This window comes from Barbus barbus (assembly GCF_936440315.1).
Source record: "Barbus barbus genome assembly, chromosome: 6".
NCBI classification, from domain to species: Eukaryota; Metazoa; Chordata; class Actinopteri; order Cypriniformes; family Cyprinidae; genus Barbus; species Barbus barbus.
In genome coordinates, this window is record NC_136734.1 from 12,719,022 (window position 1) to 12,742,582 (window position 23,561).

The following is a 23,561-nucleotide window of genomic DNA, read 5'->3' on the forward strand; positions in this document are numbered from 1 at the left end:
AGAAGAAATTACTCAGAGCACTAGGCTATTGTGGCTAACTGAAAAAGCTCAGCCTATCAAAGATCACTATAAGCTATGAATAATTGAGCGTATGTTGTCACAAGGATATCTGTACCATCTGAATATGGAGTCTGAGTGCTCAAGGAAACAATATTTGAATTCCCTTCTTTTATTTTCTGAATGTTTGCCTAGTTTTCTGACTGTTTGCCTGTTTGCCTTTTCACATTTTCATTAATAAATATAAAATTTCATAATATATAATAATATATAATAAAAAGCACAAAAAAAAGCGAAAGAGGGAAAGATCGGAAAAGCTTGCAGGCCAAACTTGTGTCCTCTGCTCTGCAGCTTAACATGTAAGGCACACACTTAAAGCACCCTAAAACATTTTCTAATTGTAACTTGAGCTGTTCACATGATTGTTGCACCAAACTTTTAAGCACAGAGAAGGGTCTTCAGTCAATCACTATGGAAATGACCATCATCAAGTTTTGTTACTGCAAGTCACGCATAAATGCTACAACCCGAATTCTGGAAATGTTGGGACATTTTTTAAATTTGAATAAAATGAAAACTAAAAGAATTTCAAGTCAAAAGTTTTATTCACAATAGAACATAGAGGACATAACAGATGTTTAAACTGAGAAATTTTACACTTTTAGCCACTAAGTGAGCTCATTTCAAATTTGATGCCTGCTACAGGTCTCAAAAAAGTTGTCACGGGGGCAACAAAGGGCTGAAAAAGCAAGAAATACTGAAAAGATTCAGCTGGGAGAACATCTAGCAACTAAATTATGTTCATTGACATCAGGTCTCTAACACGATTAGCTATAAAACGGATACTTTAAAAACAACATTCCTCAATGTCAAATTGCAAAGGCTTTGTAAATTTCATCATCTACAGTGCATAACATCATCAAAAGATTCAGAGAAATCTCTGTGCGAAAGGGGACAAGGCCGAAGACCTTTGTTGGATGCCCGTGTTCTTCGGGCCCCCAGACGACACTGCATCACTCATCAGCATGATTCTGTCATTGACATTACTAAATGGGCCCAGGAATACTTCCAGAAACCACTGTCGGTAAACACAATCCACCATCCCATCTGCAGATGCCAACTAAAGCTCTAACATGCAAAAAGGAAGCCATATGTGAACATGGTCAAGAAGCGCCGTCATGTCCTGTGGGCCAAGGCTCATTTAAAATGGAGTGTTTCAAAGTGGAAAAGTGTTCTATTGTGAGACGAGTCCAAATTTGACATTCTTGTTGGAAATCACGGACGCCGTGTCCTCCGGGATAAAGAGGAGGGAGACCTTCCAGCGTGTTATCAGCGTTCAGTTCAAAAGTCAGCATCTCTGATGGTATGGGGTGCATGACTGCATACGGTATGGGCAGCTTGCATATTTTGGAAGGCACTATGAATGCTGAAAGGTATACAAAGGTTTCAGAGTAACACATGCTCCCGTCCAGACAACGTGTATTTCAGCAGGACAATGCAAAATCACATTCTGCAGCTATTACAACAGCATGGCTTCGTAGAAGAAGACTCCGGGTGCTGAATTGGCTAGCCTGCAGTCCAGATCTTTCACCTATAGAGAACATTTGGCACATCATTAAACGAAAAATAAGTGGTCAAAGATGACCACAAAGTCAAAACCTATATCAGGCAAGAATGGAACCAAATTCCAACACCAAAACTCCAGAAACTCACAACCTCGATGCCCAGACATCTTCAAACTGTTTTGAAAAGAGGAGATGCTACACCATGGTAAACCTGCCCCCGTCCCAACTACTTTGAGACCTGTAGCAGGCATCAAATTTGAAATTAGCTAATTTTGTGCATAAAATTGTAAAAATTCTCAGTTTAAACATTTGGTATGTTATGTTTTTATTCATATAGTGAATAAAATATTGGCTCATATGATTTGAAATTCTTTTAGTTTTTATTTTATTCAAATTTAAAAAATGTCCCAACATTTCCAGAATTTGGGTTGTACATTTGAATTCACTTTGCTGGGAAAATTGTTAATGTAATCCAAATTCAGTGTATTCAAGTTAATGAGATGAAGTCTATCAACTTAGTTTTAGTAACCTCCTTCTCCCATATCCCAAACATCTAAAGCACTTCAACAGGCAGAACACTGTTCTTAAAGATTTAAATAGAGGATGCCAGTATAGTTGGCGAGCACACCTAAAACAGCAAATCTTCTCATCAGATAGGATGTCAAATCTATGTTTAGCAGAAGACTATCACTCCCAGATGGAGATTTGAGAATATGAGATGTCACAGCAGCAGGCTTTTGAGGACCTTAGCACTAAAGAGTTGTCAGGGATTTATTGAGCTCTAATCCTTTTTTTATCCATTGGTAGTCCCAAAATAAACTCACTATGCAATGAGTTTTAATCCAAGTACCCCACTATCCAGATTGGCCCACTGGATGATGTCACGGCATTTATGTCAGATTAGAAAAGAGCTGAAATTCACAGCTTTTGGTTTACCATACGGCAGTGTTTACTTGACAAAGTTTTTAAACGTGTCATACATAGATTTAAAATTTTCTGAAGAGAAAAGTCACTGATGCTCACCAAGGTATTGCCAGGCTGTTGTTGGGGCTTCTAGTAAATTGATGGAATACTGCTAGCCAGGATGTTGCTAGAGAGCCCAAACCCAAATCTCTTGACTTGATATTCTGGGTCCCTCCTTCAATGTATATGTCTACCACTGCATCCGAAATGAAAGTTGAAAGTTATTTCAAAAAGTGAAACTTTCATATATTTTAGATTCATTGCATGTAAAGTAAAACATTTCAAAAGTTTTTTTTTTGTTTTAATTTTGATGATTAGAACTTACAGCTCATGAAAGTCAAAAACCAGTATCTCAAAATATTAGAATATTTACATTTGAGTTTCAATAAATGACCATCCCTACAATTTCAATTCCGGGTATCTCTTGTTCTTTGAAGCCACAATAATAGAAAAGACTGCTGATGATCCAGAAGACGAACATTGACGCCATCCACAAAGAGTGTAAGTCACAGAGGGTCATTACTGAAAGGTGTGTCTGTTTACAGAGTGCTGTATCAAAGCATATTAAATGCAAAGTTGACTGGAAGGAAGAATTTGGGTAGGAAAAGGTGCACAAGCAACAGGGATGACTGCAAGCTTGAGAATACTGTCAAGCAAAGCTGATTCAAACACTTAGGAGAGCTTCACAAGGAGTGGACTGAAGCTGGAGTCAGTGCATCAAGAGTCACCACGCTCAGACATCTTCAGGAAAAGGGCTACCAAGCCACTTCTGAACCAGAGACAACGTCAGAAGCGTCTTACCTGGGCTGTGGAGAAAAAGAACTGGACTGTTGCTCAGTGGTCCAAAGTCCTCTTTTCAGATGAAAGTAAATTTTGCATTTAATTTGGAAATCAAGGTCCCAGAGTCTGGAGGAAGTGTGGAGAGGCACAGAATCCATGTTGCTTGAAGTCCAGTGTGAAGATTCCACAGTCTGTGATGATTTGGGCTGCCATGTCATCTGCTGGTGTTGGTCCACTGTGTTTTCTGAAGTCCACAGTCAACGCAGCCATCTACCAGGAAATTTTAGCGCACTTCATGCTTCCTTCTGCTGACAAGCTTTATGGAGATGCTGATTTCATTTTCCAGCAGGACTTGGCACCTGCCCACACTGCCAAAGGTACCAAAAGCTGGTTCAATGACCATGGTGTTACTGTGCTTGATTGGCCAGCAAAGTCGCCTGACCTGAACCCCATAGAGAATCTATGGGGTATTGTCAAGAGGAAGATGAGAGACACCAGACCCAACAATGCAGATGACCTGAAGGCTGCTATCAAAGAAACCTGTGCTTCCATACCACCTCAGCAATGCCACAAACTGATCACCTCCATGCCACGCCGAATTGAGGCAGTAATTAAAGCAAAAGGAGCCCCTACCAAGTATTGAGTACATATACAGTAAATTAACATATTTTCCAGAAGGCCAACAATTCAATAAAAAGTTTTTTTATTGGTCTTATGAAGTATTCTAATTTGTTGAGATAGTGAATTGGTGGGTTTTGTTAAATGTGAGCCTAAATCATCTAAATTAAAAGAACCAAAGACTTAAACTACTTCAGTCTGTGTGCATTGAATTTATTTAATACACAAGTTTCACCATTTGAGTTGAATTACTGAAATAAATGAACTTTTCCACGACATTCTAATTTATTGAGATGCACCTGTATATGGCTGATGAAAAACAGTATGCGAAAAGAGTAGTTTGTCCGTATTTATAGTAACTGAAAAACAGTAGAAAAGTAAAAGTAATAATAATAACAATAATAATACATTTTATTTATGAAGCACTTTACATTTTAAAGAAAATCTCAAAGTGCTACAAAAAGAGTCATAATAGTATAAAGCAATTAGAACAATTAAGAAATGAAATACAAACCAGCTGACAACTAATATTAACACTGAAGTTAAACATTAAAAGACTTTTTAAAAAGGTACATTTTTAGACCCCTTTTAAAACCATCAGTCATTTGTGGAGCCCTCAGATGTTCAAGAAGGGCATCCCACAGGCGAGGGGTAACGCCACAAAAGGCTCGATCCCCAATGGCGCGGGGGTCTTAGTCCTAGGGGGGAGGAGACAATAAGTGTTTGTGGAGCGGAGGGAACATGCTGAGATCTGTGGCACAAGGAGTTCTTTAAGGTAAGTGGGGTATTGCCATGGATGCACTGGATGTGTGAGGAGGGAGACTTTGTATTCAATCCGAGCAGAAATGAGAAAGTTATGATTCATCCACGCCTTTATCTCCTTGAGTGAGTATAGGTAGAGTTGTTGTTGATGATGATGATGATGATGATGAGAGAGTATCAGTTTTCATATATGTTTCATATGTGTATCATCAGCGTAACAATGGAAAGAAATTTCCAAGCGACTGATGACTTTGTCAAGAAGGGGCATGTGATGAATGAATAAAATAGGTCTGAGAACCGATCCTTGTGGAACCCCGCATCCAACAGGATGTGAACGGGACCTTGAGCTTCCCATGGCCACAAATTCAGATCTGTCTGTGGGATACATGAGGTGGTGGATATAGTGGGTGGGATATATGAGGCAGCAAATGAACATTTTGTCCTCAAAGTTGACGTGTTAGAAGCAAGAAAACTGGGCAAGTGTAAGGATTTGAGCTAGTTTGACAAGGGCCAAATTGTGATGGCTAGATGACTGGGTCTGAGCATCTCCAAAACTGCAGCTCTTGTGTGGTGTTCCCAGTCTGCAGTGGTCAGTATCTATCAAAAGTGGTCCAAGGAAGGAACAGTGGTGAAACATTGGCAGGGTCATGGGCAACCAAGGCTCACTGATGCACGTGGGGAGCGAAGGCTGGCCCATGCGGTCCGATCCAGCAGATGAGCTACTGTAGCTCAAATTGTTCAAGAAGTTAATGCTGGTTCTGATGGAAATGTGTCAGAATACGCAGTGCTTCACAGTTTGTTGCGTATGGGGCTGCATGGCTGCAGACCAGTCAGGGTGCCCATGCTGATCACTGTCCACTGCCAAAAGCGCCAACAGTGGCACGTGAGCATCAGAACAGGACCACAGAGCAATGTAAGAAGAGGGTGGCCTGGTCTGATTAATCATGTTTTCTTTTACATCACGTGGATGGCCGTGTGCGTGTGCGTCACTCACCTGAGGAACTTATGACTAAGCATTGTTGCAGACCATGTACACCCTTTCATGGAACAGTATTCGCTGGTGGCTGTGGCCTCTTTCAGCAGGATAGTGTGCCCTGCCACAAAGCAACAATGAGTTTGAGGTGTTGACTTGGCCTCCAAAATTCCCCAGATCTCAATCCAATAGAGCATCTGTGGGATGTGTTGAACAAACAAGTTCGATTCATGTAGGCCCCAACTCGCAACTTACAGGACTGAAAGGATCTGCTACTAGCATCTTGGTGCCAGATACCACAGCACACCTTCAGGGGTCTATTGAGTCCATGCCTCGACAGGTGAGGGCTGTTTTGGCAGTAAAAGGGGGACCAACACAATATTAGGAAGGTGGTCGTAATGTTATTCCTGATCGGTGTAGAACATACAGTGCCCTCCAAAAGTATTGGAACAGTAAAGACAAAATCGCTCTGTTGGCTGTGGAGTCAAGACATTTGCAAATATGATTAAAAGATGAATATGAGACAAAACTACAGAATGTCACATTTTATTATTAGCTGTTTCAACACTGTCATCATACATTAAGTCATCAGTAAAGTTGAGAGGGCCTGTTCCAGAGGCAGCCATGCATGCCCATGCCATGACACCACCTTTTAATATCTGAAGAATTAATGCAACAGGACACAGCTGATCACTTAGAAATGCCTGTGAGGCAACTGTTCCAATACTTATGCTCACATCAGATAGAGGGATGCAACTCTAAAAGTGCTGAACTTCGTAGCTGGTAAAACATCTATGTGTTGAATCACCCAATAATAAAATGTGATATTCTGTAGTTTTGTCTCATATTCATCTTTTAATCATACTTGCAAATTTCTTGACTCCACAGCCAACACAGCAATTTTGTCTTTACTGTTCCAATACTTATGGAGGGCACTGTACATTTTAATGGTCACAGAGCAAGTTTAAATTACCTACTCAGACAGTATGCAAATTCAGACACAATGTATGAGATTTGGTCATTTAGTGTGGTCATTTAGAAAAGTAACACCACACCTCTCCTCAACCACCACTAATTTATCTAAAGCAAGCACTATGTATTATCGGTCACACTTTATTTTAAGGCCCAATTCTTGCTATTACCAAACTATTAACTATGACTTTTGCCCCAATGAACTCCTAATTTGCTGCTTATTAATAGTTAGTAAGGTAGTTGTTACATTTAGGTATTGGGTAGGATTAGGGATGTAGAATATGGTCATGCGAATGATTCATTCTTTTTAGTCGATTCTGTTTAAAGGCTTTATCAAACCAGTTGGCAAACCAGTGAATCGGTTCCCGAATCAGTTTGAATGATTCGTTCAGTTCCCTGCCGCACGCGCTGAGTCTCTGAAGCGGTTCTCACTCAGATAACAGAGAGTTTAAGAACATCAAGAGCGATGAAGACGTGGCTTTGGATCTACAGTCAGTTGAAAGCAGACTTGAAAGCAAATCTGCAAAGGCTTGTTTGCTAGAGCTATATGAAGATCTTTTATTAGATGAACACCGCGTGTGCTGTCTACTGTTCCACAGGTATAGGCCACGATACCATTATGACATTACCAGTTTGTTGTACATGTACCTTACATTAAATAAAATGTATAATTTATACATTAAATAAGCTGTCACAGAGTATGAAATGAACACCTGCGGAACCCGCGTTAGCTCTGCGCAGCGGCACACGGCCTGTTCTAGACACAATTAATATTCATATTTTTACAATATTTACGCTTGCAAAAATATAGGCTACATTTGTTTATATTTTGCAGAACAGAACATCCGTCAATATGCATTTGTTTCGTTATGTTCAGAGCAGTCATGTGAGGCGTTTTCAGAGGTTTCAGTGTCAGAGGTTATAAGATAATACATAATTAATTTACTTTAAAATATAATTTAATTCAGTGATGCAAATCAGAATTTTCATCAGCTGTTACTCCAGTTTTCGGAGTCATATGATCCTTCAGAAATCATTATAATATATCGATTTATTACCAGTGTTGGAAACAGTTTTGCTGGGAAATATTTTTTGGAACCTGTGACATTTTGTTCAGTATTCTTTGATGAATAGAAAGCTAAAAAGAGCAGCACTGATAATAAATCAACATGATTTCTGAAGGATTATGTGACTCTGAAGACTGGGGTAAAGGCTGATGAAAATTCTGATTTGCATCACTGAAATAAACTACTTGAGTAGTTTTTTTATCCGGTACTTTTTTACTCTTACTCAAGTAACTATTCAGACTATTACTTTTACTTGAGTAAATATTTCTAGAAGTACTTTTACTTTTACTTGAGTACAGTTTTTGGGTACTCTACCCACCTCTGCTTGTCATATACTAAAATATACATTATAAACACAAAGTCTATAAAATGTATGTTTTGTTCTTTACATTATAATGAACTGAAGCTCATTAGCCTTTATTAGAATTTGTGTTCAGTGGCACCAAAAAAGGCATTTGCCACGACACAAGCCTTGTATTAAAAGCATGGATGAAAAAAGACTAATCGCAAAAAAGAAAAATCATACTCTGTGTGTTCTAACTGCCCTTGGATAACATGAATGTCTTTAAATGTCATGAAGTTATTTATCTCTATCTTAATGTTCTTACTCTTGTGAATACACCCCTTAATAAATGTTATTAATGTGGTGTGCAAATTGCTTCGCTTCTTGATGTGAGAAACGAAGTGGAATCCATATATTTGATGAGAGCAATTAATTAAATAAGCAGTACCATAACTCTGCAGTGACTTCATGAAAGCCATTAAGGGGTATAAATCAAAATGTCTATAGGTAATGACACCATAACATATAGAAAGCATGTGCAAGATCATTGATATGTTATTCATCGTCATGAAAAATGACTTTGCACATTTCGTCTAATTACCACAAAAGCTTCTGTTAAGATTTTCATGTGTGTCCCTATAATGTCATCTAATATCAACACTACTAATTGTAAGTGTTTTGAGTGTCATGCTCACTTGCTTTGTGAACTAATTAGAGCTGGAAGTCTTAAATCCTAGCGCATTTTAGTATTTAATTAGGTAATGTATTAGCAAACACATGAATGTTTCATTTGGACTATACTTTGAATCAAGATGCCTTGGTGATCACAAACCAGTTTCAGAGCTTTGATGATATGATTTAACTCTTCATTTGGACACAGATCTTGCACGTAATCAGGTTAAGATTAGAATTTAGAACAGTTTAGAAAAACAAGAATAAGGAAATAAGAACTTCACTACTTTTGAGCAATAGTTAGCATGAATGTGTATGTATGTTAGTATTTTGCTAGAATGAGCTAGAATGACTTTGGCGTTTGTCCTAGATTCACTGGCTACTTCTTTTCTTATCTCCTGGACCGGTCTAGATATCTTGATGATTCATCCACTGGACTGTGAGTCTGGTAGACCTTTGTCAAGCTGGTTTAGAGCTGGTGCCAAAACTAGATAAGAATCAACCAGAAACCACATTCCAAAAACCAGCTTTGTTACCTTTGATCAATCCAGTATGGTCTGGTATAATTTTTACTTTTGACTCAGACACTGGCCAAGTGCTTTCCTTATCACCTTTTTGCCTTATCACCTTCGTCAGCTTCGTTACCTTCGTCAGTGTTGCCATTCCTTAAGCTTTTATGCTTTGCCATTCCTTAAGCTTTTATGTTGTACTAAAGGTACACGTGACAGGCCAGCCGGCAAAATCGGAAGAAAAGCTAGATGCACATCAGCAGCTACACATTTAAGAATATTCTATTAGTTAGGGTATTGATATAGGATCTGTTGTTGTCAAGCAAGTTTCATCTTATATATTGTCCCTCATAAGCAGTTGTATAACAACCCTATTAGCAAGCTTAATTGTTATATACTAGTTTGACAACATAGAACATTTTTGTCTAAATACTCCCTCACCTTGCTCGTCTTCCAAGTGGACATTTCTCACTCCATATATTGCAGGGCTGTCCAAACTCGGTCCAACTTGCCTCAACACACCTGTATGGAAGTTTCTAGTATGCCTAGTAAGAGCTTGATTAGCTGCTTCAGGTGTGTTTAATAAGGGTTGGAGCTAAACTCTGCAGGACACCGGCCCTCCAGGACCGAGTTTGGACAGCCCTGATATAATGTATTCATTTTTCAAGGTAATATTAACGTGAGAGTAATGTAAACATAGCCTTTGTAAAACTGTTAAAGTAAAACATAAATGTGCCAAATAAATCAAATAATGTAAATGACTTTATTTCCAATGTCAATTAGCAGCAGCAGTATTGTTTAGTCAAATATTCCAACTAGTTTTTCTTTGTGATAAGCTTTCATTTATATAGTAGCAGCACTGTTCTAGATGATTGTCATATAATAATATCTGTTCTAATTGTATGAGAATAGGGAAGTACACAGTGATAAAATATAGAGTAAATATATAATTGGAATCACTTTCAGTAATATCCCTTTCCTTATCTCTAATAATAAACTGAATGTTACTGTGCGTTGCTATGCACAATAATATAGTTATCATTCATGGTGTGAACGGGCCTTTAGGTGGAAATTATTTCAGAATTGATGCCAAATCACAATCAAAATGGCATTAGTTATCATTGAAAAGTAACTGCACAACCTTTGTACATAAGTACATTTGTGTGGTGAAATAGTTTGATCCAGTCCTTATTACATCCCACTCAGAAATGTACCAATATAAGTTTACATTATCAGTAAACCTTGACATATGAAAACCTTTCCTAATTAATTTGCTTTTGCTCTTTATTACTCATTTGTCAATGCAACTGACTTCTTGATTAATGAGCAAACAATTCTCAGTGTTCTCAGTCCCACAGGCAAGAAGGATTCTGATCTTCAGACACTTAAGAGCATAGCTCTGGTGACAGTGGTGTTAACATTACGGGAAGACAGATTGTCGAAAGTGGATGAAACTCAATGAGCAAATAATTACATAACATTTGACAGCAAACACTGGCAGCTGTAATGTGGTGTGCTGATGGTTCCATGAATCATCTGCTAATCTGGACAAATGGTGGAAAGGTGGAGTTTATCAATTTATTTATTGGTGCATGCTAAGCTGCTTTATCTGTTTTCATTGATCATATGTAAAGTTAGGGGTTTCTTTTCAACTCTGTGACTTCTGGGAAGAAATTGATTTCCACTGGTTTTGTTGCAATCGTAAGTCTCTAAATCAGCTGACAGAATAAGACATTTGGATCAATGACATGACGCTGGAGCAATTAATTTTTGTCAAACATGGTACAACACAAAAACTTGATGAATTATAATTAATAATTCATATTTGTAAAACAAAAATTATATATATATATATATATAGAATTATAACTTATATAAGTTATTATTATATATAATTAAATATAATATATATTATATATTATATATTTAATATATATATATATATATATAGTATAATTAAGATAGACCTCAAATCATGCCACTGAATTTAAACCTTTCTTGAAAATGTATTTTTAACAATCAGGATGTTTTTAGAAAAAGTTTTTTAAACCACATGAAACCAACATACAAATAATACATTTCTAAGAACTGCTACTGCACAGCTGTTTTAAACCATTGTTAAAAAGTTTTTCTTTTTTTTTTGACCCATCTACCAACCTTTATGTGAAAACCTGAATGGTATTTTGTGAATTTACTTTTAACGTGCACAGAATTTCTACTTTTAACGTGTACAGAATTTCTTAAGGGGGCATATAGATTTTTAAAAACAAGTGGAAACATGCAAGTATCATGTGCTTTTTTTCATGCAAAGCAATCAAAACAACAAATAACAGATGTGTTTGTGGCTCCCTAACGTTTTATAGCATGGAGTTGGAAATCACCTTGGCCCTGTATAGTAACCAAAGCTTTACAGTGCTAAGACCTCTTATTCGCAAACACACACAGATGTAATCAAATTTTTAAAATAAAATCTTGGCGATACTCAACTGGCTTTGTTAATACAGTGTGTTTGTTTGTGTGTATAATGGCGAAGGGGTGGTGATGGCGCAGTGGATAAGACACATGCCTTTGGTGTGAGAGACCCGGGTTCGAATCCACTGTGAGACACCAATGTGTCCTTGAGCAAGACACTTAACCCCTAGTCTGACATATATAGCAATTGTAAGTCGCTTTGGATAAAAGCGTCAGCTAAATGAATAAATGTAAATGTAATGACATGGGTATTACAATATGAAGGTGGTTTATGAGGACACTGCCTATGTCCCCGTAATTCAAAAGGCTTAAAAACATACTAAATGGTGTTTTTTTTTTTTCAATCTAAAACTGCACAAATTCTCCTCTGAGGGCTAAGTTTAGGTGTAGGGTTGGTGTAGGGCAATAGCAGACACAGTTTGTTCAGTATAAAAACCATTACGCCTATGGAGAGTCCAACATGTGTGTGTGTGTGTGTATACACACACTGAACAAAATTATAAACGCAACACTTTTGTTTTTGCCCCCATTTTTCATGAGCTGAACTCAAAGATCTAAGACTTTTTATATGTACGCAAAAGGCCTATTACTCTCAAATATTGTTCACAAATCTGTCTAAATCTGTGTTAGTGAGCACTTCTCCTTTGCCGAGATAATCCATCCAATCTAAAATGTGCAGCTTTACTGTATTGGGGGGGGGGGGGGGGGGGGGGGGGTCCGAAAACCAATCAGTATCTGGTGTGACCACCATTTCTCTCAGGTAGTGCAACACATCTCCTTCACATAGAGTTGATCAGGTTGTCCACTCCTCTTCAATGGCTGTGCGAAGTTGCTGGATATAAGCAGGAACTGGAACACGCTGTCGTATACGCCGATCCAGAGCATCCCAAACATGCTCGATGGGTGACATGTCCGGTGAGTATGCTGGCCATGCAAGAACTGGGATGTTTTCAGCTTCCAGGAATTGTGTACAGATCCTTGCAACATGGGGCCGTGCATTATCATGCTGCAACATGAGGTGATGGTCGTGGATGAATGATACAAAAATGGGCCTTAGGATCTCGTCACGGTATCTCTGTGCATTCAAAATGCCATCAATAAAATGCACCTGTATTCGTTGTCCATAACATACGCCTGCCCATACCATAACCCCACCGCCACCATGGGCCACTCGATCCACAAAGTTGACATCAGCAAACCGCTCACCCACACAACGCCATACACGCTGTCTGCCATCTGCCCTGTACAGTGAAAACCATGAAGAGAACACCTCTCCAAAGTGCCAGACGCCATCGAATGTGAGAATTTGCCCACTCAAGTCGGTTACGACGACGAACTGCAGTCAGGTCGAGACCCCGATGAGGACGACGAGGATGCAGATGAGCTTCCTTGAAATGGTTTCTGACAGTTTGTTAAGAAATTCTTTGGTTATGCAAACCGATTGTTGCAGCAGCTGTCCGGGTGGCTGATCTCAGACGATCTTGGAGGTGAAGATGCTGGATGTGGAGGTCCTAGGCTGGTGTGGTTACACGTGGTCTGCGGTTGTGAGGCCGGTTGGATGTACTGCCAAATTCTCTGAAATGCCTTTGGAGACGGCTTATGGTAGAGAAATGAACATTCAATTCACAGGCAACAGCTCTGGTGGACATTCCTGCAGTCAGCATGCCAATTGCACACTCCCTCAAAACTTGCAACATCTGTGGCATTGTGCTGTGTGATAAAACTGCATATTTTGGAGTGGCCTTTTATTGTGGCCAGCCTAAGGCACACCTGTGCAATAATCATGCTGTCTAATCAGCATCTTGAAATGCCACACCTGTGAGGTGGATGGGTTATCTCGGCAAAGGAGAAGTGCTCACTAACACAGATTTAGACAAATTTGTGAACAATATTTGAGAGAAATAGGTCTTTTGCGTACATAGAAAAAGTCTTAGATCTTTAAGTTCAGCTCATGAAAAATGGGGGCAAAAACAAAAGTGTTGCGTTTATAATTTTTTTCAGTGTATATAGTTATACAGATACCAGATACAGAATATCTGTATTAACACTAATTATCAAATCTGTAGATATTGTCAACAAGATATTATTGGATTGACTATTTCGAACACTTAATCCAAATATTATAAAAACACCTATTTTAAATGAAAATTATTGTTTACAAAATGACATCGAACAGCCCAACCTTATCACCATGCCAGAATAACATTTAATTAGTGGTGCTTGCTAGGACAAGCATAGCTATGACTGTTACTCATTTCAGGGTAGACATTTGAACAAGCCTTGTCCTATATTGTTTGTGGTACCGACATGAATGATGCTATGACACAAATGAGAGTGCTATTGTGACTTACTCACAATTTTCACCATGTAAATGATAAAATGACCAAGCCATATCTGAAGGCCAGTAGGGTGGGCACTTGACTCACCAAGTCATGTATGGAACCAACCTCACTGAACACCCTGCCAATACTCTAGTAAGGTTTGCACATACGAGCGTCACTTATTTAGTGCATTATTATTATTTTTATTTTTTTTATTTTTTTATTATCCTGACATCATTCTGTAATTTTCGCTTTGTGGCACATAACAAGAAGCTCACGATAAGTAAATAATCATTACTTTATTATAATGATTACTTTAACAGCATGACACTTGGCAAATAGATTGTTTTACTTGTCTTGACTTTGCCCTCAACTCTTGATGATCCCAATAGTTCTAAAAAAAGAGAACTTTGACTCTTCTAGTGACACACATTTTTTTTAGCTTCTAACAGTGTCTTCAGGTATTTTGCAATAAGATAAGAACAAATAAAGATTTAACTGAAATGAGAAAAAAAAAAGATCTTTGTAATCTTGCATGTGTCTCCTTTTACAGCTTCTTAGAAGAGGTCTTAATGTCTCACACTGTTTAGATACATGCGAGATACCAAAGTCTGCAATCATAGATTTGAATGCAAACATTTGCAACACACTCTCATGGCAATTCATAACTTTTATGTTTGGTGAATTGGTTAGGTTTAGGGGTGGACCTCCATGTTTGTTTTGAATTCACCAACTCTCATGAAATTGGGTTGAATGTTTCTCATCAAACTGTTTAATTTTATAGCTCAGTGTAGAAACAATTCATATTTTTAATGTACAATCATGTTTCTCAATCTCTTAAAGGACCAAATTTTAAGCAAAGAAAATTATTTTATTTGATCAAAGTTTATGAGCGTTCTTTTTATTCATATTTTTTTCTCTGATGCTTCACTTTTGAAACTTCAGTGAGAAATCATAGTCTGTTAAATATTTAGTCAGTTTTAAGAAGCGAGCTTGGGGGCATCTCAGTTTATCCTGGAAATAATCACTTGGAGGAATGATGAGGTGAGATTTGTAGTCAAATAATTAAAACTCAGATATCACACACCAATATCTGAGTTTGAATTATTCTGAAATATTGATTATTACCTCATGTGACGGCAGCGTGCACAAGTCATGGCTCCGCTCCTACCCAATGACAGAGGCACGCAGGGTTTTTTTTCCACTGGAGTACTCACGTGAAGGATGCGTGCACAACTATCATCATGCTGTTAGGCAGTAGCACCCCTGCGCTGGGTGCGCCCCTCCCCCTATAACTGTTCTGTCTCGCGGAGGAGCTAATTTGTGTGCATCTGTGTGAAACACGCATAGGAAAAAAAGAACGACAGAAAGAACGGCTCCCCCCCAGCCGCGACTCTGCTCCCATCGTTCATGTTTATGAGCCGTTCAAAAGAATCGGTTCGTTCGCGAATGTCACAACTCTATTACGCAGCACATGAAAGTAGTCCCCAGCTAGGTAATCGGTTATGATATATGGCACTGCGTAATGGTCTAATCCGATTCAATGATCTATGCTAAGCTAAGCTAAAAGTGCTACCGCCAGACACGGAGATCGGCTGAATGGATTCAAAAACGGTAAAACTCAACTGTATAACTCTTGGGGAGTTGTAAAATGAGCCTATTTCCAAAAAAGTGGAGTGTTCCTTTAAGTTTCAGCAGTACACAAAGTGACCAACATGAAAATGGGAAATATTCAACAATCTGAATATGGAGCTGCATATCTCTGGGACTGAATGATGTAGGGCCTTAAAATTAAGATTCCAAAAGAACAGTTTAAGTACTATAATCTAAAATCATATTGAGATATCTTTCAAACTTATTGAGTAACAGGCATGCAAATTTTGGAAAAAGAATTTGCCCAAAAGAATATTAATGGCACAGGTATGGAACAGGTTCAATACAGCTGTTTTGACAGAAGGAAATGAGATACATCAACATTATTTGTTATTCAGACATTCCTCTTTAAAAGAAAATCATCTTTATGCAAAGTGATGCACATTTTTGACCTCTGATAAATTGTACAATTTAAAGTGCCCCTATTATGGATTTTTGAAAATTACCTTTCATGCAGTGTGTAACACAGCTCTAAGTGAATGAAAACATCCTGCAAAGTTTTAAATCTGAAAGTGCACCGTGTATAACGTATTGTCTCTCAAAAGAAAGTCTACTCTGAATCATTGAAAGGAGTCATTTTTAAAATGAATCCCAAGCCGTTTCATGTTGATGTCAACATGAAACAGTAGCATATTGCTCGTCAACTTGTTGCATGCACAGACCTGCAGTAGCCCCTCACTGCAGAACAAAGATCCAGGGGGCGGGGTTGGATCCACATCTAGGGGGTGGAGATGGTAGGTTTAGGGGTGGAGATGGGTAAGTTTAGGGGTGGGGATGGGTGGGTTTAGGGATCAGGGGGTGGAGACGGGTAGGTTTAGGTAAATGTAAGGCGGGAGGAGTTGGAGCTAGATACAACCACGTCCCCTGGATCTTGTGTTCTGCAGTGAGGACCATCTCCAGACCTGGGAAAACTTGACCATCAGTCGATTTTCGCATTGGTCTTAATGAAAAATAGAAATTCATTCTTTGCCACATGGCGCTTTTGGAGGAGTAAAATAGCTGTTTCCCTGGTAACGGCTATAAACAAAGCAGCACTGCGTGCTCACAAACGCTGCTTTTATTATGAAATGGAAATGAAATCAATCAATCTGACCAATCACCACAGATTAGTGTCACGCAAAAGAGGAGTTTGGAAAAATTATTTGTTGAGCGAATCATTTGGGAGTTGTTGAGCAAAAATAAATGCACATTATAAGACAATGAAAGTGTCTTTTTTTTTACCTTGCATGCATGTCAACCTGTTGTTGGGGACTCCCAAAACCAAAATATGAACCTTTCATAACCCATAACCCAATTTACTCCTGGAGCCATATTGAAATTCCAATATCTCTGGAACCATGTACATACAAAAAATGAAGATGCCAAAAGGAAAGTTTAAGACCCAAAATCTAAAAGAGCATTAAGATAGCTTTGATGCTTCTCGAGTTAAAGGCATGCAAAGTTTTGAGAAAAAACTTGAGAAAATTGTTTTCCCTGCATTTTTGAATGGTCACCATTCAAGATTGCTGAAGTTAATAGATTTTACTAACAGACCTACTTAATGTAAAAAAAAAAAAAAAGCTGGCAGGGGCCGCTTGTGCGTTTAGGGGGCACAATTTTAAAATTAATCTTAACCTTAGTTAAGATGTTAAGAAAAGTATAATTCATTCAGTCATTTTTCACCATGCCATGTAAAAGGTCTGTGGTTAACACAATTGATTCTGGTATACTTAAGTTTTCTTATAGTCGTTTTTTCAGCCCCATTAAATATAACTCCAGTCACAATTCATTTAGCATGCTGTGCCAAAATTGGGTCATCGAAATGATGCATTAAAAACTGTTAATTATTGCTATTTGTATTCATAACAGCATTGCTTTAAATAAAGGTTGTCATATCACATACAGCCAAGGCACATTGCCAAAGATAAGATGAATCATTCATCTTGAAAGGAATTACCATGACAGATAGTTGCAGGGTTACTAAAGGGTCCCTTTTGAGCACTTTCTTTTTCTGTTCATGGTTCTTGGTACAGTACTAACACTGAAGTTTTTGCTCCTGTATTATATTTGGAAGTTCATAACCTCACAGGCTAAGCAAGATTAGTGTCTTGCTCAATCAGAAAACAGCGTCAAGCTAAATCATTTTCCTAAAAGCTAACTCCACCGGTTGCACTGGTGTAATGACACACATAGAGCTGGCCATGGAATGATAATCATGGCTTATTATATGAGCTGTTGGAAATACTTGACATCAGCTTATAACCTGCGTAACCTAAACAGAGCTGTCAATCTGTTAGAAACAGAATAAGAAGATATTCCTGATATTTCCTGATATGAAGATATTTCCTCAAGTTTTCATTTACTGAAAGACCATACGTGTTTAATGTATAGATAGTATGCCATTTATTGATTCATGAGTATATTGTGTTGATGACTTTGGGTTAGTTCACAGAGAATGCTTTTGTTTTTTGTTACACCTACAAGGAGAAATGTTGATGAATGTCCTTTTACATAGAATAAAGTAAATGGAGACTTGGGCTGTGAGATCCAAAATGACAAATAAGCACCACAGATGTATGATAAATGTGGTCAATATGACTGCACTATTTTATTTATGTATTTAATTATTTATTGCAAATCTTTTGAAGCCAGATGATTGCTTTTTCTCACAGAAAAATAACATTTGCCTTCAGAACGCTTGAAATACACTACTAAATATTCACCTTTTTTTGCCACCCATCATTTATATGGAAAAGATCAGCAAGGACTAAATATGGAATTACTTCTTTGAGTGGCCATGGTATTTAATTATTCATTTAAGGTTATTTTTTTCTCATTATGGCCTAAATATACGTAAAACCCACAAATTTAGTGCTTCATCCTTTCCACAAGTGCTTTTTCCACAAGGGAAGTCGTGGCCTAATGGTTAGAGAGTTGGACTCGTAATCAAAAGGTTGCGGGTTTGAGTCTTGGGCCGGCAGGGATTGTAGGTGGGGGGAGTGAATGTCCAGCGCTCTCTCCACCCTCAATACCATCAATACCAAAAAAAAAATCGGTGCCCTTCAGCAAGACACCGAACCCCCAACTGCTCCCCAGGCACCTCAGCATAAATGGCTCCGGGTGTGTGTTCACGGTGTGTGTGTGTGTTCACTGCTGTGTGTGTGCATGTTGGATGGGTTAAATGCAGAGCACGAATTCCGAGTATAGGTCACCATACTTGGCAGTATGTCACTTCACTTTTAGATAATTCTGCTTAGAGATACATTGAAGGAGCACCATTTCAATATCATAGATATGCCTGGCAAACCATTAACAGCTTGTTGCATAAGAGTAAACTAATAGTCTGAGCTCTTTCAGGTGTGCACTTTAAACCTTTATCTTATCTTCATACCATACATGGGAACCTCAGGACCCTCAGTCGAGTCAAAAGCACCCAATCCACTCAATGCCAGTAAGAGTCAATATTATAAAATACAGGGGAAAAAAGATAAATATATATATAAACTAATGCAGATGAAACAAAACTACTACCGATTTGACATCAGTTGCTAAATTATGTTTGAAGTAATTGACAAGCAGTTGGCTTCCTTTATTTGAGGCAAGCATGCATTTTAAACTGTGAATTGCTTTTTGAAATAGAAATATTGTTATAAATGCTGTTCTCAGAATTCTAATCAGATTTGTATTTGAACAAAGTCAAAAGCTTATTACTTGTGAACCCATGGCAGAGTTATTGCCATGTAGAAGATTAAAATGTATCTAGGCCAAGAGGTGCAATAGTCAGGGCTTGACCTACAGGGGATATGTGCAGTTGCCTGGGGCCCCAAAGGGTCTGGGGGCCCCATAGGGAGATGTAAATGTAACGGTTTTACCGCCAAGTAAATATTCTTTGTTCTCCATTAAAAAATGTGAACGACCACACAGCAGATTGCATATACAACAGAACACAGTGCCGCCAAAAAAGAAAAAAGTATAAAAGATGAGCTTTCAGACACCAAGTGACAAATAACTGACAAGTATTACTTCACTGAAATTGCTTAATTTGTGAAAATGTACAAAATAGGTCACAGAAATGATTAAATATTTGTGATACTTTCTGTGTTTCAAGCATGTTGGAATGGAAGAAACAGCCCTTCCGTTGTCCAAGTCTTGACATGTTTTCTCAAGAATATTCTGGGCAACATATTCAAAAATTGTCAACATAAAAATTTGAACAAATCAGGCAATTAATTAATAAACTAATCCATCTACTAAAGATCCGTGTCTGTATTCATGAAAAATCTTTCATAAAAAAAAAAAAAACGGGCGAGGACTTTTAAGAGGCTTAAGAGTTTCTTTAGCAGTCGAGAAAATGGACAAAACTTGAAGAGGGAGAAGAAATGTGTTGCACTCAATGCATGACAGTGAGTTAACAAGATGCTACACATTAGATTGTGACTGCTCTTATTAGAAAAATGTTAACATCACTGACACAGCTCAGAAATGCTATAGCGCCAGAAATGGAAATAATCACTAAATTAACTACAATAACATTTGGCAACTGGAAAAATGCAACTATGCAGCAGTGATGATTTGGGTCTGTCACAACCTTCTATAAGTGATCACACAAAGAATTACAGCACTTTCATAATCTTATTGTGTTGCTGTTTATTTCCCATAAAATATGTTAAGTGCATGGTAAATAAATAAAAAATAAAGAATATGTACACATACATAATGTGTGTGTGAGAGCCCCACCTCCTCACTAAGATGAAGGTTTTGTCTTTTCCTCACTCAGAGTTGCTCTCAGATTGGTCCCAAATCTCTCTTAAGCTAAATTAAGATAAATTAGGAGCTTTCTTAGAGGATTCTTAGAAGCTTTAAAGGGATAGTTCACTCAGAAATGAAAATTTGCTGTTAATTTACACCCCTTCAGGCTATCCGAGATGTAGGTTACTTTTTTTTCTTAAGTAGAACAGTAAACTCCTTGGTGATTCATAAAATGCAGGTAAGCAGCTACTAGTTTTTGAGAATAAAAAAATAAAAGCATATCAAGGAATACAAAATTGATACCTGTGGCTCCTGACAATATTTTGCGGTCTTATGAAGTGAAACGATCGGTCTGTGCATGAACCTGAACATTATTGACCTGTAACCCATAGCCTCAGGCAAGTCCAATTCTTGCTGGTTCTTTTTGACAGTTCGTTTCTGGTTCAAACTGTTTCACCAGTTGATGTATTCACACAATGATGTAACATATACACAATTATGTAATTAAAGCAAATAATAATGTGAAATGTGGATGTTCTACATCTAAAGCATATAGAGTAAATAAACTTGTCTTCAGCTCAGTTTTTTACATAAACAATAGGAAACTATAAAACTTTTATTCAAGTGCTCAGTTCATGCATTCGTTTATAACCAGCTCATCAGTTCTTCGATCGAAGTCTGTACTGTATCCTCAGTTTGGTGACTGAGTAACTGGAGTGCTGAATGAGTTTGCAAAAACTAGCATTATAGGATCATTCACTGAAAAATGAATAATTGAATTTTCAATTTTTTTGTTTTTTTTAAGTAAGTTGCAATCAATTTATTTTAGCTACATTTAAATAAAGAAATTTAGTTGACTAACTTTCAACATATATTATTATTTTTATTTTTTTAATTGTAGTTAAAATAAATTATTTGCAACCACTTACCTCCAAAAATGTAGTATAATTTTTTTCAGTGTATATGCTGATATATTGCCTCGGAGTGACTGTCAGGTATGTCCGAAAGTGAAATTGGATTGAGTAATTTGTAGATTCAAATGAATGATTTGTTTCCAAACCAGACACCATTTGCCTGAGGCTGTGGATTACAGGTAATGATGTTGTAAATAATCCTTTTCTTGCATAGACCGATCATTTCGCTTCATAAGCAAATATATTGTCAGGAGCCACAGGTCTTAAATTTGCTGGCTTGCATTTTATGAATCATTAACGGCCATAGTTTCAGCTATAAGTCTTCTTTTCTGTTCTACTGTAAATTAACAGCAAATTTTCTTTTTTGGGTGAACCATCCCTTTAAGAGGACTTGGTGACATAAGCTGAAAAATAAATTTGTTTCAGAGTTGGAGCTACATTTTGATCAAAAAGATTTCAAAAGACTTTTTGTAATAAATAAATGGTATGAAAAAAATTGTTGGATTTAAATATGTTTGTTGACACTCAATGGCGTGTTGCTGAATTAAACATTTGAGTTATTATATGCTTTGAATTGATCAGGCCTTTTCAAGCTATAAGTGAAGAGCCTCCCTTCTGAAAGTAGGTTGAGAGCTACCAGGAAGTGCAAAGTCTCTAATGAATATTTAACAGTGAGAGATTATAGCTCAACACTCTGACATTCACCGCACTCGTGCAGTTCTACAGATCAACAGATACTAACAGATCAACAGCTTAGTAGAACATATATTATAGCAAACCAACCCTACAGTGAGATGTAGAATGAACTCCAAATGTTGAGACGTCTAATTTAAATTCTATTTTCTATTTTATTAATTTAGTACAGTTCTTTAATGAACACGTTTGTGTACAACCTGATGATCATGTTCTCCAGCATGTTCTGAGAATGATCTAAAAAAACATCAAGACGTTTGCTCTATTTACAAATTTAAGTTCATGTGTAAGTGAATAATAATATCATAGTTTGGCAATAAATATTTGCATTAGTATTTTAAATTCTATGATATTTTTACAAAATATACTTCACAGGGCACACTTTTTTTTATGCATTACAGATTTTTCAGGAAGTCTACTTACAATCAGATAGGGGACCTGCCTATTATAACCTCCCTGTTACAGTCACACATCATTTTCTGTAGATTCAAAACAATAATCTGAAATGTGCAAGCTGTTATCATCTGTAATCACGCATACAATACACTATGCAGATGTATTATACTCAAAAGTATGTGGGCACCTGAACACCACACATTGCTGAAGTATTTGATAATCAAATGAATGGCTTCCATGTTTAACATCCAGTCACATTTGCCTTTGCTACTTCATACACTGTTACACTATTGACAATGGAAAATCATCTTCTCAACAGACTTTATATATGGACCGAGTTTTGTGCACAGGTCTATTGCCATGCTGAAACAAAAGGGCACAATTCTTTCAAATGTCATAGTAAACTGTAGCATTATTATTATTATTATTTTTTATTCAGTGGAATTAAGGCTCCTTGCAAACTATATGTAGTCTATATGGTAAGAATGTTGTTGCAGAGGTATGATATTAAGACACCACCCTGTTGCAAAAGAGCGACATCTCCAATACTGACGAACACAGTAAGATGGCCTCTGTGTACGTTGCACAAGTGAAGAAATCTCACAATCTGTCAGTCATACTCTAGATTTTTTTCTGCATGGCATTCTGAACCTGTTACAATCTACATGACATGGTAGTAAATGCATGGTATGTATATCAGACGACTTTGTAGCTGTGGCCTGTTTTAATGATGTGAGAAGACGGTTTTACACTCTTCCCTTTTCCTGAGAACAGTGCATTTGACGCTACTCATGACTGTGGTTTACTGTTTCCGTCTTCTCTTGCTACAGAGTGGCGAAGTAAAGAACAGCATGGTCAACCAAATCCTATAGTACGACAGAAAGTAGTTCACAACTTTAAAAGCCAATTCTCAAGTCTTGCATTATCGATGTTATTCTTTTCTTAAAAGTTAACAATTGCAAAAATGATTGCTGTTTTGATGCCAGTCACATTTGATATTCGGCTTTAAAAGTACACATTATTGTTAGAGGGGGACACAAATGCAGTGTGCTATATAATGTCTCTTTCTCAAAAAAAAAATATGACTACTGACTTCTAAACACTTCAGTTATGCAGGAAGTTATGCGAGACCGTTTCTGCCCTTATGCACATGTGGTAAACAGTTGGATGTTTTTTTTAAGTGAGTGTGTGACAGCTTTTGTACCTTTTTTTTCTGAGAACGT

At 37.5% G+C, this 23,561-nt stretch overlaps 1 long non-coding RNA gene across 2 annotated transcripts in view; it reads left to right on the plus strand.

Annotated features, from left to right (window-relative positions):
- Nucleotides 1-23,561, plus strand: part of LOC306870868 — a 1,223,475-nt gene that overhangs the window by 384,284 nt on the left and 815,630 nt on the right. The gene's annotated exons all lie outside the window — the stretch shown is intronic.